Raw genomic sequence first — 15,577 nt, 5'->3', positions numbered from 1 at the left:
GCAGGGAAGCAGTTGGGAGAACGAAATAACAAATGGATTAAAGATTCATAGTGTGTGCCTGTTTTTCTTTTTTCTTTTTTTAAGGCTCTCATCATCTGAAATGCATCCAATAGAGTCCAATTAGAACCCCTCCCACATCTTTGTATGGCTTCCAAAATCTCGTTAACACCGAGCCCTGGTCAATTGTGATGGCTTTATATAATAAGATCATTGAGAAAGAATTATGCATGTGTTGCTGATGTAGAGGAAATCCAGGAAACGGCAATACATATAGCTGCCGAGGGATTGCTGCTGGCTGAATTCTTGGAAACAGAAGTCAGAGAACATTGAGAGTAATTCATTACCAAATGGACCTCATTGTCATTAGAAGGTAGTTATACATATACAGCTGCCCTTTGTGTTTCAGGGCGGGTCTGCTTCCTGAAAAAAAGACATCTGAAGGAGCCCTTTCTGCCTGGAAGAGAAAAAGAAGCACAATTTCTGCCTGCTTCTCCAATTGCCTTCTGATGGTTATTGTTGGAAACTATTGTTTAAGAGAAATCGATGGAGAACAGGTGGGTTTTCAGTATCTTTCTGGGGGACCTGCAGTGTGGAAAGGAGGAGACAGTGGGGATCCTGGCATGGTGCACATGCATGAATTGGCTCCACCGGTGCATTTGCACCATCGTGGGGGGGGGGCGCTGTGGGTTAAACCACAGAGCCTAGGACTTGCCGATCAGAAGGTCGGCGGTTTGTGTCCTTGCGACGGGGTGAGCTCCCATGGCTCAGTCCCTGCTCCTGCCAACCTAGCAGTTCAAAAGCACGTCAAAGTGCAAGTAGATAAATAGGTACCACTCTGGCGGGAAGGTAAACGGCGTTTCCGTGTGCTGCTCTGGTTTGCCAGAAGTGTCTTAGTCTTGCTGGCCACATGACCCGGAAGCTGTCTGGGGACAAACGCCGGCTCCCTCAGCCTGTAAAGCCCCAGAGTCGTCTGCAACTGAACCTAACAGTTTGCTTTGCTGCCTCTCCACTCCCAGTAAGAGACAGTGACCCACCTGCAGGGACGCTACTGCTGTGACTGTGCTCCCCACCAGGCTTAAGCCGCTTCTGTCATCCACAAGGACAGCCAATGCTGTTTATGCCCCCACCCCACCCCAAAGAAACAGGCCAGAACCATTCTCTGGGTTGGCTGACATGCCCATGGCTACTTACTTTAAATTGCATCAGCACCAGAGAACAGGAAGGCCACCATCAGTACCATAAAAATGGGTCAGCCTCAGCCCAGCTTCATAGGTTTCTATGTGAGTTGCTAAGAGGAGCCTCTCCACAAAGTATTGCAGCATCACAGACGATGCCACAAGGACATCTCCACTCAAGTGTTATTCTTTTGTGAGCTTTTGATGACATTTTTTCTAAACAAAATGAAGCTAGGCCACTCTTCTTGGATGGGAGCACAATAGGGATGATCACAGCGCTGCCTCCTTTTTCTTCCCATCTTCTTTGCTGTTGTTTGATGTTTCTTCTTAGATAGAAAGGGATCGCTGGGAACGCGCAACTAAAAAAGTAACAATCAAAACAACATATTTCTCTCTCTGCAACAAAGAGTACAGGACTATTTTATTTCAAAACTTTCAAGTGCCTCTTTGCTGATGTGCCTTAGTTCTCTTTCTTTTTAAAGCTCTCAGCAATCCTGAAAATCGGGACACACACTAGAACAGGTCAAAAGTCATTGTTTGAGAGGGTATATATGTTACTCACTTGGTGTGCTTCCTGCAAGTAAGTGACTTCCCTCTTCCTTGCATACTTTTTATGGCTCCAGCTAAATTCTCATTTTCCTGTATCAACTGGGGATATATAAAGGTCCCGTTGATTGATTCAAACCATCAGTCCACCTAGGCAAGTAACCTCAAGAGTAACAGCAGAGTTTAAGCTGCTAGCCAGGGGTGGCAAAGCGGGGTGGTAGGTTGTGGAGAGTCTGAGGGGCCAAATAAAAAGTCTTGGAGGGCCAAATTCAATACAGCTTTCCCAATCTCACTGCCAGAGGACCTGAATTTGAATCCCTTGGGATGTATCTAACTTTTCTATGATCCTTTAATGAATGCAACCCTTCAGCAAAGGCGCCATTTTTAGGATCCTGGAAGAAAGAGGATAGTTTCTTGAAAGTGCAACATTTAGTTGCCATCACTCAGCTGAATGTTGGGATTACTGCAAACATTACCTCTGGGGATAAACAGCAACCCAGGAGGTGACGATTTTCCGCAGGAAACTAATTTATGACTCAAATCAGAAGCATGTCCCAGATTTGAGGCCACACTGCTGCTCCCCCCCCCAAAAAAAATATAAGTGGCCAATGTAAGCATGCTTTTAAATACAGTTGTACCTTGGTTGTTGAATGCCCTGAAACTCGGACGTTTTGGCTCCCTAATGATCAAAACCCAGAAGTGACTGTTCTGGTTTTCGAATGTTCTTTTGGAAGCTAAATGTCCGACGGGGCTTCCACAGCTTCCGATTGGCTGCAGGAGCTTCCTGCAGCCAATCAGAAGCTGCAATTTGGAAGTCGAATGCTTTGGAAGTCAAACGGACTTCCCAAACGGATTCCGTTTGACTTCCAAGGTACGACTGTAAATGTAGTAGGTTTGGACCTTACTGTCACTGGTAGAAGAAAAGACCATTATGCTAAATGTTTCTTTGCTGTGCTACAAAAGTTGGGTGCCACCCCAGCTCTCTGCCGGGTGGTAGCAAGATTCTAGGGGGTTCCAGGCACTCACACAGGGTCTGTGTTCCTTTGGAGATTTGAGAGACAGTGGAGACTGTCGTAGCTTTAAGAAATTTGGTTTATTCACCTATTTACAACTTCCATCTGCATGGAGTCCAGAAGAAGAAGAAGAAGAGGAGGAGGAGGAGGAGGAGGAGGAGTAGTAGTTTGGATTTGATATCCCGCTTTATCACTACCTGAAGGAGTCTCAAAGTGGCTAACATTCTCCTTTCCCTTCTTCCCCCACAACAAACACCCTGTGAGGTGAGTGGGGCCGAGAGACTTCAAAGAAGTGTGACTAGCCCAAGGTCACCCAGCAGCTGCATGTGGAGGAGTGGAGACCCAGTTCACCAGATTACGAGTCTACCGCTCTTAACCACTACATAACACTGGCTCTGGAGTCCAGATGGTACAGCATGGTCATTTCAAGAGGGGTTTGTTCCCCACAGCAGTGCAGCTCTGGAGTCAAAGGCATACTTTCCAATCAGCCTTCAGCCAGCCTGCCCAAGATGGATCCTAATATTTCTTCTCCCCAGTACACCTTGCTAAAGACTCTCCCTTTCCTGTCACCTTACACCCAGTTTTAGCTGGATCCAGTTAGGTGGTATTTTTGATATCATCTTTAAAATGTTTGTGCAAATCAGCTTATTTTCCTCTTTGGGGTTTGCACGAGAGACTACGTGTGTGTGTGTGTGTGTGTGTGTGTGCATGTGCATGTGTGAGTTTGTGTATACACATGCTGAGAGTGAGGGTTATATCTGCAAAATCTTTTGGGTTGTTTTTTTTTCTTTGCAGCAATGGTAAGGCAGTTTTACAGCCCCGCTATGGGAAAAACATTGTGCACACTTTGATTTGTGAGATATATATCTGAGATTCAGTACAGTTATTCATACCAGTCAGTTCACAGTGCCCAATAAACTCTCAATTCTGCCTCATTTATATTGTTGAGTGAGGTAGCCCTATGATCTTCTAACATTAAACTACAACATCCCGTGAATAAGGGACAATCTGTGCACGAAGAATTAGCAGTCGAGTAGAGAAGTAATTAAACGTTGCAGATTGGGGTGATGAAAGTGTAACAGTCTGAATGGGGTTGTGAAAGGGCATGGAAATGTTTTGATGGAACTACTCTTTAATCATCTAGGAGCTGATGATATGATGGTGGGGTGCCCAGGATCTAAGACCTTCATCTTAGAGCCAAGACTGTGTAGGTCAAGGAAACAACAGTTAAGCTGCTGACACAACCAAGAAGTAATACGGGCTTCTGCCTAAATCGATCATATTAATGCTTCTTAATTAGCCGGGTATCAGGTTATAACTCATTTTTATGGGAACCACACAGAAACTACAAGTTGATATATACATTATTATCCCAACAAGGGGAAGATTTGCCTTCGGCAGGGCTGGACCAAGACATTTTGGCACCTGAGGCAAACCCACAAAATGGCCACCTACACTGGGTGGGTGCTGAGCCCAGGAGACCCCAGAGGGCAGCCCCTGCCATGTTCTCCCTAGGGACAGAGAGAGACCAGGAACACTCCCAGTTTGCCAAGAGGTTGCCATAGAGTCAGAATTAGAAGGGTCTGCCAAGGAGGCGGCAGTTCCAGCCTACAACAAGTATAGCAGCAGCAGGCAAGGCCAGATCTGCTGCCCTGTGGTTCCTGCTACCTGAGGTGGTCACTTCATGGGTGGGCCGACTCTGGCCTTTGGTATATTGCATTTGTTTCTGAGCATGTTCACAGTTATTTGGGTGCACTCTTCCCACCTTGGATCAAATCTATGCTTCCAGGTGCCATAAGAAAGCTGCTGAGATAGTGCAGGATAGTGCTCATCCTGGAAATGATCTCTTTCAGCTTCTGCCTTCTGGAAGAAGGTACAGGGTTATAAAGACTAGGACTAGCTGCCCGAGAAACAGTTTCTATCCAAATGCAATTTTGGTTTTAAACACAGTGTAAGGAGTCTCTGTGGGAGTATTTTGTATTTAATTATGGGGTACCAGAGTTTTCAGGGGGTTAACCAAGCAGGGATAGCAGGCTTGTTGGTTTTTGAAGGTCTGATGTAGATTTTTTCAATTCTGTTGCTCTGTATGGGACAATGACAATAAAGATTATCGTATCGTATTTGGGGATGCATGGTCCTTCTCAGGCATAGGCGTGGAGAAAGTAACATGATAACATAGATATAGCATATCTTGTGTGATTCAGATTCATTTCTGCTTTGGTGAAGCATTTTTTAAAAGATGTCATAGTTGCGGAAATTATTGCACATAAGCAAGAATGTTCATATGGGGAATAACACAGTCAGATGAAAACGTATAGATAGATTGGCTTTTGGCACTCAAATGCCCCAAAGTTTTGTGGTGTTTGCACTGGAATGCAAAAGCTGAGGCACAGAAATGTTGCTGCTTGGCAGTCACATAGGCATTTTAGCTCAGTTTTAGCTAAATGTCCCCATGGGTCTGATGGAAGTCATGGCTTTTGTGGTAACTTATATTATTATATGATGATGATGATGATTTCAGTTGGTATTTGATAGTCAGGGATAGGGATTAGTAACTGTGATGGGTTTTATAATTTTAACATATTATTATTAGGGATAGAGGGACATGTCTTTTTCACTTCTCTCTGTTTCTCATTTTTCCAGTCTTAAATCCAATTCTTCACATTTCGCAGCAATTTTCAGATCTTTTATTTAACTGTACGAAAATTCAACAGCAATTTAGCGTGAATTTCTCTTAACAATGCACCTTTTGCATGCAGTTTTGACCGATGTACACATTTTGACCGATGTACACATTTTGGCAAGCATTTCCCCCAATGCAATGTACTTTAGTTTGTTACTATCACAAACAAAATCATTTTTATTCACACTTATATGGATTTTTAAAAATATTGGTTGGGAAGCTGCATAGCAAAAATGGGATAAGTGTGACTTTCCAAGGATAGCTGTGTTTCAGTTCATATATTGTATCAGATGGCAGAGCCTAGGTGATCTTGCGCCCCTGGCAGAACCATCCAGATTGCGCCCCCTAGCCACTGACAAATTAGCTCTTCTTTCCGCCTCTCCTCCACCCCGTCAATTCACCCTCTATTTAAAACCTCTTCTTATGAGGCAATAATCAATATATTTATTTATGGACATATTTGTAGCCGATTTTGTGCCCCCCCCGCTTGCCTGCGCTCCTGGCGGGGGCCCACCTCGCCACACCTTAGCTCCAGCCCTGCGAGGAGGTGTAAATTTGGTAGTTTCAGCTTCAAATGAGACATGAATTGGATTCCACTCCTTCCCTAATTTTTATTCATCCACCCCCAAGTCCTTGGGATGTGGGGGCGGGCTAAAAAGGAAACAGGCAGAAGAACCAGTGCACTACTTCAAAATGCTCAATGCACAGAGAAATTGCTTTGCATTCTATCAAGTCCTTTGCACTGTAACCAGATCTGGTACAGAGTAGAATAAATTTTCTCCATGAAATGTGTGTTAAAGAAACCACATACCTTAGGGAAGAAGTTCATAAATGCAGCCATAGAAAGTGTTAGGAATAAACATTTTTTAAAAAAAGAAAGAAAGAAATAAGTATGTCAACAGTAGTTTGATTTGATTTGGAATGAGAAATCATGCAGGCTGTTAAGAAGCTATGTTTTATTTAAGCCATGCCAAACATTTGAGGACCACGATAGCACACCTTGGCTGATCATTTATTTATTTTACTTATTTCAGCACCAGCATACATATGTTAAAACTCAATGATTATACTTAAGCTCCAGGCATGTTACCAGATTTTCTTTTTAAAGTTTAATCAAGCCACAGCAAGGAAATAAAATAATTCCAAAACAATTCTAAAAAATGTCCTTGCTGTGGCAAGTGCTCCCCACCTGTGAGGAGTCAGTGTGAAAGACGCAAGGCTCTGTTGTCAGTGAAGTTAACTCTCTTTATTTAAGGAAATGACATACAACTCAGCAACACTTCCCAGCAGGTCTTGCCCCTACGGAGCAGTTGCCAGGACTGAAAGTCCTTGCCGTCCACTCTTTCTAAGGCTCCTCCTCTCCCAGATCTTTCCCAAGCAGGCTCAAATTGCATCTGTGCACCTCTGGTCTCTGTTCCGCCCTCCTCGTTTTTCTGCATGTTCTTGGAGACCAGGGTGGAGTGGAGATTGTCACAGCAGGAGAGGGAGACTCCCTGGATTTTTCAGCAGTCTCTTGCCCCTCTCCACTGCTTCAGCCTCAGAGTCTGAACTGCTCCCTGTCACTGGCTCTTCCTGCTCACTAAACTCTGTTGCCTCTTCAGCATCTAGTCTTTCCTCCCAAGCCTCTCCCTCTGTCCTCTCCTTAGTGTCCCCTGGCTCTGAGCCTTCCTCCTCTGAGGTTCCCCTTGGGTGGTGCCTCCCACCACTCCTGGTGTCAGAGACCAGGCTGAGGAGTACTGCTCTGATGAGGAATGGTGGCAGCCTCCCCCTCCCCCTGCTCCTGACCAGGATACTGAAGCTGCCCAGGAGCAGTGGAGCAGTATAGATTTGGAACAGTGGTTTGCAGAGGGGCATACTTCTGAAAACAAAAGTTGGGATGAACTTGGGTGGTGAACAGGAAAGTGAAGAAGAACTGGAAGAGAGAGAGAGCTAACAGACTCACTCTCGCTGTGAAGTGTCCAGCCTACCAGTACGAGGTCAGGTAGAGAAGATTAGGCGGCTACACAAAAAGCACAGTGGTTGCAACGTCAGGTTGCAAGACGGAAGTAACTGGGGGGGAAGTGGGTGGAAACCTTAATTGGGAACACCTTCATTCCAAGAATGGCTGCTTCGTTCTTTTGCTGTGATCATTAAAGACTCTTTAAATGGTAAGCGGCTCTTTTCACTTTGTCCTGCTTATCTACAGCCAAATGGGGGGAGGAAGCAGGGTCCCTAAAGCCTGACACTTGGTCATTATGCATAGAGCAGTTAACATATGAAGCCCTACAATTATATTAAAATTTCCATTCTCCCTCTCCATGCCCCAACCTTCAGAGTTTGCCAGGTACATAGACTGGTTCATCACGACATGATAGAGCTCCACTTGGCAAGCATACCATTGTGTTTGTGCTGGTCCCGGGGGGGGGGGGGTGTTACCATGAGGCGTGATCAGAGTCTGGTCCTGGGCCGAGGGTCTGGAGACTGTTCACCAAGGGCAAAGTGGGGTCCAAAGCAAGAAGCCAGGCATGGTTGGGAACTCCGGAAAAACAGGTCTGGGTGCTGGCAGAAACAGGTTTCCAACGTCGTTGCTCCCACAACCTGAGACTGGGCTGACTGGCCTTTATCTCCTCTGGGGCCTAGGGCGGTCCCGGCCCACAGGTGACTCGCCTCTCCTGGCCTTAAGGTGAGCACTCCTCCTGAGAGAACCTAGTTCCCTCCGCCTCTCTGCCCTGAGCCTCTGTAGCTTAGGAGAGGCTGGAGGGTTACTGGACCCAGAGGCAGCCTCACCTTCTCCTGACAGAGCTGGGAGAGGAGCACCTGCAGGCAATGGGTCCTCAATCACCTCTGGAGCCAGAGTGGATTCATCTGGTGTCTGCTCCTGAGGATCTGGCACAGGTGCAGGCCCTTCAGATTCAAGGCCCTGCCCCGGCTCAGCCGGCCCTGGAGGCAGGGACTCCTGTGCAGGCTGGGATTCCTCCGGTTCAGCCTCTGAATCAGATTCCCAGGCCATCACAGTGTTACAGCCAGCATGTACAGCTTACTCATCATGTGGAGCCCATTCATATTGTCATCAGCATCCCTCTGGCAAAACTACCTAAATCTCTGTATCCTGGTCCTTAATGAAGGGCTTTCCAAGGGATTGAGTCTGACTGCAACGTCTGGGATCCAAAGCAGCCCATGTGCAAAGGGGAAAGACACAACTCTGGGGTAGACTAGCATATCCCTACCTCCTCCAGTTAGAAGGATCTCAGATTTCAGGAGAGCAGCTGCCCATCAGAGTAGACATTACAGGGATAGATGGACAAATAGCTCTCTATTACCCAAGGTAGCTCTCTATTACACAATACACTTATGTGCATGCACAACCACAATGTGCTCTTTTTAAAAAACCACACATGGTATTTATTGGATTTTTTTCCATACAAAAAGAAGTAGTATATATGGCTAGATGCCATCAAAGACAAGATAAATTAATCTTAGCAAGGAAAATAATGCATAAAGCAATTGCTAAAGGAAAACAAAACAAAACAAAATAAGGAAATGGAGCATAGATTCCTTTCACGTTCAGTTGTGGCAAGCAAAATATATTGTGGAACAAGTAAAAGGAGGTTCTCCATTATAAAGTGTTTCATCACACAACACTAAGAGGACAGTAAATAATATTAATAAGGACAGCAAGGTAGAGATATTGTAATGCAGTCATCCAATAACATCCCTCCCTAAAGATGCACAAATAGGGGGGAGCGTGCTTTTGAGGGGCCTTTTGAGGGGTAGAGTGTTCTCCATTATTGGGTTCCATTTTGGATGGTCCACAGACATTTAAGGCTGCTTTTTAGGGTTCAGTCATTTATTTATAAAAGTAACTTACTTACTTACTTACTTATTTACATAATCAATTGTCATATCATGTAAAAGATCAAGGTGGTGTATAAAACTATATAAAAACACACCAAGACTTATCATACCCTGCAAAACAGTACAAAACAATCATTAAAATGAACGGGAGGACTTAATGTAAACAGAATAGCCCGAATCTCTGCTGGAAGAGAGAGCTCTGCCTCATGGGACCAGCAACACTAAATGCCTGAGATTTACTTGGGCCTCTATAACATGGAGGACAACCAACAGCACTCCTTTAGGTGGTCTCACTGATTGAGATAGGTGGTCCTCAAGATACCCTGCACCCAAGTGGTTCAGGACTTTCTTCATACTAATACAAGAGCCTTGAACATGGCTTGATAGCATACAGGTAGCCAGTGCAGATCTCACATATTATCAGCCATCTTCCGCACATCAGCAGTCTAGCTGCTGCATTCTGCACAACTTGAGTTCCTGGATCAGGTCCAAGGACAGCTCATCCTTCCTGCCTTTCAGATTGATAATGTGAAGTAGGGCAAGGGTGAGTCTTCTCCCTGTTGGCACTCTGGGCTGGGCAGAAAGGAGATGAAGAGGAAAATGGCCCAGTTTGGTCTTCCTCCCCATTGTAACAATGTGGGACCCGGCCTGTCCCAGTGCCACCATATTGCAATGGATCAACAGGGAAGAAATCTTTTGACTGAAGGCAACCATCACGGCTGCTGCGAAGGGTGACTCCTCAATGTCTATCTTCAGTTTCTGCAATGAAAGAAAGAGGATTATCCTAAAACTGCATCAGCTGTCTTAAGGATGATTTATATATGTCGTAAAGCAAGAACAAACTTGCCATAAAGTTGTATAGCATCCCACTCTTGAGAGAGCAATAATTATAATGCTAAGGAGTCTGAGAGTATTCATTATTATAAACTGGATTATACATATGAATAATTTTAGGGGCAACTAGTAAAACATTTGTTTGCATGCTTGTTTATTGCCCATATATTTTACTTGTGGGGGCGATAAGTCTACACTTGTCTTTTTAAAAATTAAATCTGATGGCCATTCATCTCTTATTAAAAATGTTTATGTGCCATAATTTATGCAGTTGTCACCTCAGTATTCGCATAATGAAAAAATATTGCGCTTGATTAATCTTCCCATATTCTCCAGTTAAGCAATGGTACATAAGTGCGTGGGCAATCTCACACTGTGCAGTAAAATGCAAATTAATCAAGGCTTTTAACAATGGTGTTTTGAACGTATGGCTCCTAAATGAGACGGCTGCCGTTTGCTTGCAAACCAAAGCTACTGTCAGCAGAACTTTTTTCTTTTCTTTTGAAGACAAATAGCAGGCTGCAACTCAGGAGCACTAGGAACACAAATTGTAATTTAGAAGTAGCATTTGTTTTCATGTGGAGGTCTGTTCCCCTGGACTGGTGGTACAGGTGAGAGCCTGCGCTTCTGGGCTCAGCCTGTCTGTGTACTTGGACAACCTGTCTGAGGCATGAACCGTTTGGCAAGAATGAGGGCTGACATCATTTCTGGGCATGGGAAGCAATGTGTCGGGTCATCGGTTGGCTTGCTTTTATATCAATCAGAACATAAGAAGAGCCCTGTTGGATCAGGCCACAGGGCTGCATTATCCTTTGATCTGTTATCACAGTGGCCAACTAGATCTCCCAATGTCAGGGCCTGGACTGAGGAGGAATGGTGAGGACTGCCCCCCCTTCTCCTGAGCTTTCCCAAGAACAGGAGGAAAGTATAGATTTAGAACAGTGGTTTGCAGAAGGGCATAGTTCAGAGGCTGCAGACGGCAGAAGTTGGGAAATATTGGAAGAGGAACAGCAAGAGGAAGGAGAAGCACCAGGGGAGAGACAGTTGACAGACTCAGTGTCCTTGGAAAGCATTCCTGAACCTCTCCCAGGACCAGGTGGGCATTGAGGGTATTAGCACAGAGAGCTCAGAGGCAGAAAGCTCAGATTAACTGCTGCAGGAGTGATGTCGAATAGGGGAGACGTAGGGGGGGTGGGTCTTTACTTGGAGCAACGCCATTATTAGGGAAGGCTGCATTCCTTCGTTGTTCTCTCTGAATTATTGAATAAAATGCTTGCTAAGAACTTTTATTGTTTCGCTGATTGTGGGCTGCCACCATGGGAGGGATCTGATTTCCTGAAGCCTGACACCCAATGGGAGGCTTGCAAAGAGAACCTGAGCGTAACAGCACTCACCCCGCCAGTTAGTCCGAGAACAGCAGAGTTCGGACACAGATGCCATGGCCAGTAGCTACTGATAGCCTTATCCTCCATGAATTTCTCTAATCCTCTTTGAAACCCATCCGAGTTGGTGACTATCATACATCTGTCACACAAGCTGCAAAGCTGGGTGTATATTAGGGCTGGACCAAATGGACAAGGACAATTAATCAGTTGTTTCGTCCTCCCTGACATTGTGTGCTGGTCCCGGGGGGGGGGGGGGAAGGTTGCTGTTACCGTAGTCAAAGTTCAGTCCTGAGTCACTAGCCTGGAATTAGTCCACAAGGTGCGAGGCGAGGTCCGAAGCAGGGAGCCGGGCGGGGACAGAAACACTCAAAGATCAGAAGCAGGAAGCCGGGCGGGGAACAGGAACACTGGAGGAACAGGACTGGATGCTGGCCGAAACAGCTCTTCAATGACGACGTTGCTCCCGCAACCTGGGACCGGGCTGACTGGCCTTTATCTTCTCTGAGGCCAGGGGCGGTCCCGGCCCCCCAGGAGCCCCGCCTCCCCTGGCCTTAAGGCTAGCACTCCTCCTGGGAGAAACCAGTTCCCTTTGCCTCTCTGCCCTAAGCCTCTGCAGTTCAGGAGAGGCTGAAGGGTTACTGGGCCCAGGGGGAGACTCACCTGCAGGCACTGAGTCCTCAACCACCTCTGGGGCCAGAATGGATTCACCTGGTGCCTGCTCCTGAGGATCCTGCCCAGGTGCAGACTCCTCAGAATCAAGGCCCTGCCCCAGTTCAGCCGGCCCTGGAGGCGGGGACTCCTGTGCCAGCTGGGATTCCTCTGGTTCACTCTCAGAATCGGAATCCCAGGCCATCACACATTGTTTCAGTAAATTTCCAGGGTTTAAGTGAATCTTTTCTGTGGTAGGAAGAGAACCAGAGCAATCTTCATGCCTGCTCCACACAAACACCCAATTCTGAGATGCTTTTTGAATTTTGGAAAGTTCAAGGTGGTCATCACAATTAAATCGGCTCCTTTTTTTGCTGACCATTGGGGGCTGGCATTGCAACGGACAGATGTTGAAATACAATGTGTATGTGGGCTTCTCATTCTCCACTCTCAGGAGCTAAAGAATTGAAGCAGGCTTGTTAGAAACATAAAGTCAGAGTGTGCCAATCCGTGCCACCCTATTTTTAATGTTTGGATTTATTTATTTTATTTAAAAAAATAATTGAAGCATGTCGACCCCGCAAAACACGAAGATACTTCATTTGAATGTTTAATGCCATTCTGCACACTTTCTCCCTTAGTTTACACCGTGAGTGTAGGAACTGCTATGTCCGCTCCAGGCATGCCATGTTTATTTCAATATAAAAGCAGTGGAGCTGTATCATTGAATTTAGGAATGCTTAAGCTAAGGATGGCTACAGACTCCTTAACAATCACCTTGCAGTATCTTACATTTCTGGTAGGAAGGGAGAAACTGCAGTCACACACCTCATCTGTTACTGTTTGTAGGACGAGCGGCCTTTCTAATCACTTTTCCTTCAACTATTAATTCTGCAAGAATCTCTGCATAAGGTTATGTCAGTGTGGCCATAAATCAGATCAACAAGAAATCAATGAACACCAAAGCCAGGTAAAACTAGACTTATTGAGCTATTTAATGATGCTCAGGTTTCTTGCATATTGCTGAAAATAGGAATCTCATAACTGAAGTATACAATGATTATAAAACTAGTTATACAAAAAAAGAAAGAAAAAGAGAATGTTGCATAATAGACTAAAATTAGCATTTGTAACAAACAGACACATCTCAATAATAAAATCCAACACAAAATCATTTTAAACTTATGAAAATTGGTCGGCGACCAGTGTCTAGGCAGCCATTTTCCCCGAATTGGTACTATGATTAGTCTTCAGTATTTATCCAGTATAAGTTCTGCTACTCCTAATAAAAACCGTGTGTGTGTGTGTGTGTGTGTGTGTGTGTGTGTGTGTGTTTGTGTCTGTCTGACTGACTGTCTGTCTATCTATCTATCTATCTATCTATCTATCTATCTATCTATCACAGGCTTCCTGAACCTTGGCCCTCCAGATGTTTCAAGACTACAATTCCCATCATCCCTGACCACTGGTCCTGCTAGCTAGGGATCATGGGAGTTGTAGGCCAAAGACATCTGGAGGGCCGAGGTTGAGGAAGCCTGATCTATCAGCTCCTTCGAGAAATATTCACAGAGCACTCAAAACTGCAGTCTACCCTATTGGAGGGGTATGAGTGGAGCAGAGATGTCTCTCCACTCAGCCCAGCCTGACTCCACCAAATCGGCTGGCAAGGAGTGCCCCAATGTACTCACCCATACAGCAGCCCCATTTCTGGATATCACTGGCAGTCCTGCCCCATTTCTGGCAACCAGCAGCACATTTCAGGGGCAGGGCTGGGCTGGGACTGTATCGTTTGCATTCTGAGCTGCTGCTGCTGTTATCCTATGATGGCAACATGCCTGATCAGGGCCTCTTTGCTCTGCCAGCCGGGGAGCTGGTGCAGCAAAGTGGCATGTTTGTCCTGCCTCTACCTTCTACCCTGACAGTGAGGCTGTGGTGCTGGCTGTATTGCTCCATGAAGTCCTAGCATTGCTGGCCAGGGTTTAGGGTTGCAAGTCTCACCATGCCACCCCCAGCTTTTTAACCTCTTGTTAACAAGTGGGCATTAAAATAAATCACTAAACACAACAACGTTTTGCAGGCTGAATTATGTCAACATCTACTTTTTCAAGAGTAAGTGTACAGGTGGTCTGGAAGAACTGCTCCATAACTTGCAACAAGCCCTTGTAACGGAGAACAATCTCCATTCTATTTGCATTGCTTGGAACAGAGAAACAAAGACTAAGCGAGGTCCTTGTTACTGGTAAAGTGGAAACTGAGGTACTGCCACAGTATTCATCCTTAATCTGCCTGGTGCAGAAATCCAAGCCTTGTTATCTATAGTCCCCCATTTTAATGTGTTTTTAATTGCCTATTCAAATGCACCTATTGCAATTAAGGAGAAAATATCTTCCCTTTTGAAAAATGTATGAGCTTTGCAATTAGAAGTAATTGCCCTTGTTAATTAAAAAGTGCTCCTTTATTTTCTGTTGATCGTATTTCCCCCCCAACCCCTGTATTAAAAGAGTAGTTAATGGCTTTGGAAATTCCATTACAGGGCAGGTTTTGCCCTTGCAAGCCTTTATAAGGTTGGTGGAAAGGCTCAGTATCATTCTTGAGCTCCAAAAACGTGGCTTGGGAAATCTATGTAATTTATGGTCAATTCGGCCTCATTCAAAGGTATCCCTTAATCTCAGGAGTCCTTAGTCTTCAGCAACATTGCATCCATTTTGTTGTTTTTGAATGCAAGCAGTGTTAGCAGAGTCATTTAGATGCAGTCGGAGTCTAGAGAGAAAAGAAACTGTTAATATTTTACTGGGTAAACTGAACAAAAACAGTACATAATGCAAGGAGAAATAATAAAGGAAGACAAAAACTCTCTGTTTGTTTATAGCAGGCCTTGTTGATAGTAGGAAGACACACAAAGGTGAAAGGCTATTGGGAAATTATTTATAATGAGTTTAAAAAATGTTTAAAGTGATGATTCCCAAGAAACCTGAGGCCTTTCTGTTATGTATAATTTGACCAGAGCTTCCAAAGGAATTGTTTAATTTGTTTATGTATGCTACGGCGGCGGCAAAAATAGTCTACCCACAAAAATGGGAAGAAGAGGAAGTCCCAACGAAAGAAGAATGGCTTATGAAGATGATGGAATATGCTGAGATGGCTACACTAATGGGGACTTCCGGGATAGCGCGAACGGGTAATGGCGGATTCCCTCCGAGCTCCGGAGGGAATCGGCTCCGTTGAGGACGGGTCTTGCCGTGCCGGCGACACGGGGACCCTTAAAAACCGCAGGCGCTGAAGCCTGCGGACCTGGTGACTCGGTGGGCACCTTAAACGCCCTCCCCGACCCGCGAAGAGCCTTTTTAAAGGCTGCGGAGTGGACTGGGGAGCGGCGCGGTGCTGAGAGCCCATCGCTACCTCAGTGGAGCGAAGCCGCGAGCCATGGCCGGAGAGCGCTGTCTTCCTTCCTGAAATTTG

The 15,577-nt window shown here is 45.4% G+C and overlaps 1 long non-coding RNA gene across 1 annotated transcript; it reads right to left on the bottom strand.

Annotated features, from left to right (window-relative positions):
• Nucleotides 1–323: 323 nt before the first annotated feature.
• On the bottom strand, nt 324–2,559 carry LOC309353921. Its single transcript, XR_014162135.1, has 3 exons — nt 2,360–2,559; nt 1,192–1,534; nt 324–454 (listed from the first exon to the last, which is right to left on the bottom strand). It is a non-coding gene; the product is annotated as an uncharacterized lncRNA (long non-coding RNA).
• Nucleotides 2,560–15,577: the final 13,018 nt, after the last annotated feature.

This window comes from Podarcis melisellensis, assembly GCF_964234715.1.
Source record: "Podarcis melisellensis genome assembly, chromosome: 12".
Lineage (NCBI taxonomy): Eukaryota > Metazoa > Chordata > Lepidosauria > Squamata > Lacertidae > Podarcis > Podarcis melisellensis.
Note: the sequence above shows the minus strand (reverse complement) of the source record. Positions and strands in the feature narration are given on the sequence as shown.